Source organism: Neomonachus schauinslandi, chromosome 2, assembly GCF_002201575.2.
Source record: "Neomonachus schauinslandi chromosome 2, ASM220157v2, whole genome shotgun sequence".
In the NCBI taxonomy this organism is placed as follows: Eukaryota; Metazoa; Chordata; class Mammalia; order Carnivora; family Phocidae; genus Neomonachus; species Neomonachus schauinslandi.
This window is the reverse complement of record NC_058404.1, coordinates 81,262,898-81,271,316: the sequence shown is the minus strand read 5'-3', so window position 1 is coordinate 81,271,316 and position 8,419 is coordinate 81,262,898. Positions and strand designations below refer to the sequence as shown.

Genomic DNA, 8,419 nt, shown 5'->3' with positions numbered 1-8,419 from the left:
AAATAATTGAAGATAATTTTGATCCTGGAAGATGCTTGTGATACGAGAATGAGAATAACAGAGTTGCATTTACAGCTCTTATAATATTTACACACATGGAAGACAATACCGCAAAAATGAAATAGCTGTGCTGGAGAAGAGAAGGAAAAAGAAAAAACGTTGTGTTCCTTGTGACAAAGACAAGCCTGCTGTAACAGATACACCAGGCAGTACAGTGGCTTAAAGAACAAAAATGTTTATTTTCCTTCACAGCAGTCCAGGGCAGGGAGGCTGGCAATTCCGCTCCCTGTGGCCACCCAGGGACCCAAGCTCCCTCTGCCTTATTCCCATGGCTGTCCCTAGGGCGTTGTTCTCATCTGCTGGGTGCAGTCACTTTTGTTCAGCTTGAAGGAAAGGGAAAATGTGGAGGAATTTTTGCAATATCATAGGGCCCAGATTTAGAAGTGGCACTCATTAGTTCTGCTCATGTTCCTTCGGTGAATATTGTCACGGGGCAACACTTAACTGCAAAGAAGCCTGGGAAATGCAGTCTAGCTGGGCAGCCTTGTGCAGAGAACAAAGTAGAGAATGGATTTTGGTTCATAGTCTTCCTGTTGTAGCCATCAATCACGGGGACCTGTGCTTGGTTACCTGTAAATATTGCCACCTTTAGTCCCCATGACCCCATGTCCCAGGCCCCCTCACATGTAGTAGTTAGCAAGCATGTGTTCCTTTTGCCGTCCCGATGACCTTTCAGCAAAGAGCTATTCTGAGAGTTTATCTTAAGATGTTGTGGAAGGGGACTCTTATCGAGACTGAGATACAAAATAATGGAGAACTACTGCTCCATACATTAGGACTTTTATACTCTACAAATTTTTTTTCATCATTCATCCTCATCAGTATCTAGTTTCTAAAGTAAATTTGCTTTTCATGTTTAAAAAAATTCAAATAGTTTTTTTTAAAGGTTTTATTTATTTATATGACCGAGAGAGTGTGAGAGAGCTAGAGAGAGCACAAGCAGGGGGAATGGCAGAGGGAGAGGGAGAAGCAGGCTCCCCGCGGAGCAGGGAGCCCGATGCGGGGCTCGATCCCAGGACCCCGGGGTCATGACCTGAGTCGAAGGCAGATGCTTAACCCACTGAGTCACCCAGGTGCCCCCAAATAGTTTTTATATCAGAAATTTGATTAGGGAACATAACTGAGTTACTTTATTAAATATGAATATGAAATTTGAATATGGATTTTTAGTACCAATATAAGAGAATTAACAATTTTTGCCATTTCCTAACTTTTAAGCTGTAAGAGTACCTCCTCACACCCATGCACACCAGTTAACTAAACCATAAATTTTAGTGTCGTTCTTGGGTGCCTGCTAAATCCGATAACTCATCAAGTGCTGGCAATTTTACTCCTTAAGTGTGTCTTCTCAGTCCTTTCCTGCTGCTCCCCCTCCCCCCCCCCCTCCCATTCTTCCGCCGACTCCTACTGGTTTCTCCCTGTCCGATCCTGCTCTGTTCTGATCTGTCTGTATGCCATTGCCAGAAAGACACTTTCTACAAACCTGATCCTATAACTGTCTGACTCACCACTGTTCTAGTAGCTCCCCAGTGCCTTCAGAATGTGGACCACGTTTCATTTGTTTTTACTGATATTTTCCACCTCATACTCCACCATACTGAACTCTGTGCAGGTCTCAACTATGTCATGTGCTCCTTTAGTTCTGAGTCTTTGCATATGCTTTTCCCTCTCACGTGGCTAACTCCTAGTGTACCTGCAGGTCTAACTTTTGACACCAGTTTAATCAGGAGCTTCACTCTGCCCAGAGAAGAGCTAATTGCCCTGCCTGCATGCTTCCCTCACATCAGTTCTTCAACCAATCTCAGCATTTACTTCAGTGTCTTGTGAACTGAAGGCAGAAATCGGTTGATTTGCCTATCTCTAATTAAACTGTGGGCTCCTTGAAGGTAGGGGTTGTGTCTTATTTGTTTAATCCTCAGTGCCTGGCATTAGTCTGACACAAGATAGGCACTCAAATATTTTTCTTGGATGGAAGATTGGAAAGTCCTGACTTACCAACTATGCCCTTGTATTTCTTAGGCAGAAGTGATAGGAATATCTATTTACTCTGATGTCAGCCTTTCTGAGCCTGCTGAGCAGTCAAATGAACAATTCAGGGCACTCTGACTAACAGAGATGACAGGAGTAATTGCTTGTCCCCAGTGACGGAGCCATAAGTAATCTGAATAAATCATGGTTATGTTCCTGGTACAGATGCCCTGAAAATGGTCTAAGGACTCAGCAACTCTCTCAAAATTAAGACAAATTTCAATCTTGGCTGCTTGAAGTGTTTTCTGGCACATATATTTCTGAGCACCTCACCTGGCAGAAAGATAGTATCATAAGATTGAACCTGATTGTGTTAGACAAGTAAACTGTGCTTCTGCTAATTGAAGCACAAAAGCTGCATTTGTATTCTCATTCCTTGAGGTACATAGTGGTGACTAATAAAGAAATATCTGAGACAGGTGTCAGTCCAGGGCAGGGTTAGGTCTTAAATCTGGTTGCTGAATACAGGCCCATTGACCTTTTCAGTATCTGGTGAACTCTATTTTAAAAACAGATTTGATCTTTAAATTATGACTGGAAAAATCTTAGCTGAGCACAGGTTCCCACCAATTGCCCCACTCTCTCACAAAAGAATAATCGTCTCTATCTTTAAGAAATTACCACTATCCTCTCTGAATAAGGAGGCTCCCTATGTCAGATAATTTTGTAATTGCCAGGCTTCGCTTTGAAGTTACTGTGTCAGATAGAGTTGAGTTCTCTTCTAAATGCAAAAAACTCTGAATAAGTAGAGGCTTAAACAAATTGGAGGCTTTGTCTTTCTCATGTAGTAAGTTCAGAAGTAGAAAATCCAGAGCTGATAAAGTAGCTCCAGAATGCCATCGGGACTGTTATGGGTTGAATTGCGCCCCCCCCCAACACACACACAATGGTGCTGAAGTCCTAACCCCCCAGGACCTGTGAATGTGACCTTATTTAGAAATAGGGTCTTTGCAGATGTAGTCAAGTTAAGATGAGGTCATTAGGATCCAATATGACTATGTCCTTCTGAGAAGAGGAAAATGTGGATAGAGACACACAGGAAGATGGTCATGTGAAGACAGAGGCAGGGATTGGAGTTATGTTGCTATGAGCAAAGGAATACCTGGGGCCACCAGGGATCTAGAAGAGCCAAGGGAGCCAAGGGAGCATGGCCCTCCTGACATCTTGATTTCAGATGTGGGGCCTCTAGCACCATGAGCGAATAAGTTTCTGCTGCTCCAAGTTTGTTATTCAGCTTTGGTTCTCTGTTATGGTGGCCCTAGGAAACAAATACACTTCTGTGCTCAGCTGTGCTTGTTGCCTTGTATTCACACGGTGGCAGCTCCACCTCTAGTATTGTGTCCCAGTTCCAGGCAGGAAGAGGAGAAGAGCCAAGGTGTGAAAGATACTTGCTAGCAGAGTCTACCATCTTTGAAAGAGCTTTACAGGAAGGCTCATTCAGCAACTTCTGCTTCCATTGGTGAGAGGACATGAAGTGACAGTATAGTAGCTGAACTCAGCATTGGCATACATTACATTAGAGTGGTCTTAGCAAGGAGGAGGGGAAAATGGATATTGTGTGGACACTAATAGTGTTTATTTTTTTATTTTTATTTTTTTAAATTTTTAAATTTTTTTGAAGACTTTAAGTGGCAGGCAGAGGGATAAGCAAGCTCCCTGCTGAGCAAGGAGCCCAATGTGGGACTTGATCCCAGGACCCCGGGATCATGAGCTGAGCCGAAGGCAGACACTTAACTGACTGAGCCACCCAGGCACCCCTATTTTTTTTAAGATGTTTATTTATTTATCTGATTGAGAGAGAGGGAGCACACAAGCCGGGGGAGCGGGAGAGGGAGAAGCAGGTTTCCCGCTGAGCAGGGAGCCCAATGCGGGGCTCGATCCCAGGACCCTGGGATCACAACCCCAGCTGAAGGCAGATGCCCAGCCGACTGAGCCACCCAGGTGCCCTAACACTAATAGTGTTTAAAACAATTCTCACCTTATTAAGTGAGAGGTTCATAAATAATTTTAGGATAGGGTAAAAGTAAGAGCTCCCGAATTAATAGATTCTCACGTGCTTCTCTCTAAAATATTAAAAATTATGGACTCTAAATACTGAGAGCACATTTAAAGGCTGTCTAATCAAACTCTCTCACTTTATACATGAAGAAGTCAGAGACGTGTAAGCAGGGTAGCCAGAGTTCACAAAGGTAGTTAGTAGCAGAACCCTTGATTCTTACATGTGAACTCTTGCCATTATACTTGCTTCAGTAACTAACACACTTGTGCGGTGATCTTTGGAAGGTAAGACCCTAATAATTTCTTTACCAAGTTACATGCTAAGACTCTTCTAGACACACAAAAAACACTGACCTATATAGCTAAGTGTGAAATCTACTCGCTTTTTTGTGGTTTTTTAATTATTTATTTATTTATTTATTTTTAAGATTTTATTTATAAATAAATAATCAAGAGAGGGAACACAAGCAGAAGGCAGAGGGGGAGGGAGAAGCAGGCTTCTTGCCGAGCAGGGAGCCCGATGTGGGGCTCGATCCCAGGCCCCTGGGATCATGACCTGAGCCGAAGGCAGACGCTTAACGACTGAGCCACCCAGGCGCCCCTGTTGTGTGTGTGTTTTTTTTTAAGACTTATTTTTTTTGAGAGAGAGAGACCGAGCGTGAGCACATGGGGAGGGGCAGAGGGAGAGAGAGAGAAACTTTAGCAGACTGCACTGAGCGCTGAGCCAGACGTGGCGCTCAATCCCACCACCCCAAGATCACAACCTGAGCTGAAACCAAGAGTCGGATGCTTAACCAACTGCACCACCCAGGGCCCCCTACTCACTTTGTTTTTTATGTCTGATTTCCAAGGTTGAAGTAGAAAATGAAAGTTTCAGCCATAAATCATAGGGGCAGCAACTTAGATGATGACCAATATTTGGGAAAGAAACCCAAACAAACAAAAAACCCTGATAATTTTCATGTGAATCAGTCTATTCAACTTTCCTTATTCCATGATTAGATTCCTAGACGAAGGAATTAAAATGTAAAAGTTCAGCTGATTTTAGACTCCCCAAAAGGGTGAGGAAAGTAATTTACTCACACCTTTCTGAAAAAGCTATTTGTTCAAGTCTTAGAGTTTGGAGAGTGTCACGGAAGACCCTTTGGATTAATAGATGTCCCTGAAATTGGTCTCTGAGTGTTAGAAGTTCAAAAGACTTTATGATTAATGTACAACAAGTACCCTGCAAAGTTATGGAGCATGACATCTTACATAAAATAAAATATATTTATCATTTAGATAAGATATGATATGTTCATTTCATGAATAAAAGTTACTCCCACGATATAGATAGTGGTCATATCATGAAACCTAACCTGCTCACCAACAGTACAAGGACATTAACCTATCCGTTAGATTAGGAAAACAGACCACCATCCTAAATCAGAGGTTAATAGTAGTCCACAGTTTCCTGCAATGTAAGCACTGTTTTTGAACTGAGCCGATGAAACTTGCATGGAAAAATTTGCTTCAGAATGATATGTGCTCTAATACTCAGGGGTACTATTCTCTGAGTCATTATAATTTTGGCTTATATTCTGCTGAATTAAGCATTGCCTCAGAATGAGGAGTCATGAGACAACCTGAGGCTAGCAGATCAGAACAGGGAGACTCAGGGAGAAAATAATCAGCAGCTTGTCCTGGGACGTTTCTTCTCTACAAGCTGCGGCTTCTTCCACACACCTGCCAGGGCAGGTTAACTAATTTTTGATTGTATTTTTTAATAGACAGTATTTTTCAATGGTTTGATAGTCGAAAGATACAACAGAGGAGGCAGGGAAGAATCTCCCTCATTCCTGCTCCCAGCCATCCTTTTCCTAAGGCAGCTCATGTTACCAATTTTTAATGTACTGACATAACATTGTATGGATGTATTTATTTATTTTTGTACTCATTTACTCTTTATTATGTAAAATTTCTAACATACATAAAAGTAGAGAAAATAGCAAAACAAATAATAATCATCCATTTATGGTCATCTTTCATTTCTCTACTGGATTATGATGAAGGAAATCCTAGACATCATGTTTTATCTATAAACATTTTAGTATGTCTATTAAAAATAACTATTTTTAAAAAGCCAACTATAATACCAGTATCATATCCCCCAGTTAACAATAATTCCTTAATATTATCAAGTAACCAATCATCAAATAAATCAGTTTTGGTCTGATCATCTCATTATTTTTTTTCTTTTATACAGTTGGATCCAAACAGGGTCTGCACATTGTATTTGATTGATAAATCTCTTAAGTATCTTTTTTTTTTAAAGATTTTATTTATTTGTCAGAGAGAACGATGAGAGAGATACAGAGCACAAGCAGGGGGGAGCGGCAGGCAGAGGGAGAAGCAGGCTCCCCACTGAGCAGGGAGCCCAATATGGGACTCAGTCCCAGTATCCTGGGATCATGGCCTGAGCTGAAGGCAGACATTTAACCAACTAATCAACCCAGGCATCCCAGTATCTTTTTTTTTTTAAAGGGGGAGAGAGAGGGAGGGGAAGGGCAGAGAGAATCCTAAGTAGGCTCCACATCTAGTGCAGAGCCTGACGTGGGGCTCGATCTCATGACCCTGAGATCATGACGTGAGCCAACATCAAGAGTCAGACACTTAACTGACTGCACCACCCAGACGCGTCGTAAGTATCTTTTAATTTATAGGTTCACCTTTCCTGTTTTTCTTTTTTTCTTCCTTGCGATTTATTTATTGAACAACCTGGATTTTTCATCCTGTGGAATTTCTCACATTCTGGACTTAGCTGATTGCATCTTTCCAGGGAATTTTTTAAATTTCAAATTTAAAGCAATTTATTACCTGTTTCTTTCATTTCTGGATTTAGTTATTCAATATGTTTCATCTTGCCTAGAAGAAAATGAATAATTGATAACAATGAAAAGTGAGGAGAATTTGCCATTTAACCCGAGTCAAAACTGTAGTTATCATTTCTTCCTTCCTTCCTTCTTTCCTTGCTTCCTTGCTTCTCTCCTTCCTTTTACACCCTCCATCCATCCATCTCAAACCCCTTTGGCCTTCCTTTCAAAACATATCCAAAATCCAAATACTTCTCCTCACCTCCATTTCTACCACTCTGGGCTCAGCCACCAGCATCTCTCACCTGTTCTCTCACAATGGCTTCCTGGTGTTTCTCCCTGCTTCTCTCCCTGTCCCCTTTACCTTTATGAGCAATAATCGTGCCTCAGATAAACCTCATTGGCTACAATATTGCCACTGCGCAAAGCTCCCCTTTACCTTTAGAACCAGAGTGATCCTGATAAAACCCAAATCAGATCATAACCCTCCTCGGCTCAGAAGCTTCCAATGGCTTCCTCCTTTACTTGGAGAAAAGCTAAAATCCTACACGACCCTTTATGATCTGCCCCTTACTTCTCTTTGACCTTATCCACTGACCACACTCATCCTCTCTCTCCAGCCATACTGGCCTCTTTGTTTTCCTTAAACACATCAGCCATACTCTTTTTTTTTTTTTCTAAGATTTTATTTGAGAGAGAGAATGAGAGAGAGAGAGAGAGCACATGCGAGGGGGGAGGGTCAGAGGGAGAAGCAGGCTCCCCGCCAAGCAGGGAGCCCAATGCGGGACTCGATCCAGGGACTCCAGGATCATGACCTGAGCCAAAGGCAATCGCTTAACCAACTGAGCCACCCAGGCGCCCCAATCATCAGCCATACTCTTATCCCACTCTTTCCTTTTCGGCAACACTCCTTCACCAGCTATCCCCGTGACTTGCCCCCTCATGGTCCATCAACAACTTGTTTAATTGTCACCTCCTGGCTGAGACCTCCCTGATCCCCCTGTTGAAAAGTGCAGCCCCTGCCCCCACATCCTGCATTCTCCCATCCCTTCTTACTCTGTCTTGTTTTTCTTCATAGCACTTGACAACTTCTCAAGTACTATGTAACTTACTTTTTTATTTGTTTTTCCTGTCTCCCTTCATTGGAATGGAATCTTCATGAGCAAAGAGAGTTTTGTCCATTTTGTTCACTGTTATCTCCTCAGTGCCCAGAACAATACCCAATAAGCATACGTGAATAAATTTCAGATACTCAAGGAAACCTTCCTACTTTCTTTTGCATAAAACATTTATTTTAAGTTATCCTTGTCTAGAACATGAACAGAATAAAGCTTACAGCATTTCAGAGCTGGCTACTCTTGTGATCACTCTGTCTTTATTTATTCTCATTCTTTAGATAGAAATAAAGTTGATTTATTCATTGGGCAGAGTGGATAGTTGCTCAGGAAATTTGACCTCAAGAGCTATGGATTGAATTGTAT

At 41.9% G+C, this 8,419-nt stretch overlaps 1 pseudogene; it reads right to left on the bottom strand.

Annotated features, from left to right (window-relative positions):
- Positions 1-7,289: 7,289 nt before the first annotated feature.
- Positions 7,290-7,368, bottom strand: LOC123324122 (annotated as a pseudogene).
- Positions 7,369-8,419: the final 1,051 nt, after the last annotated feature.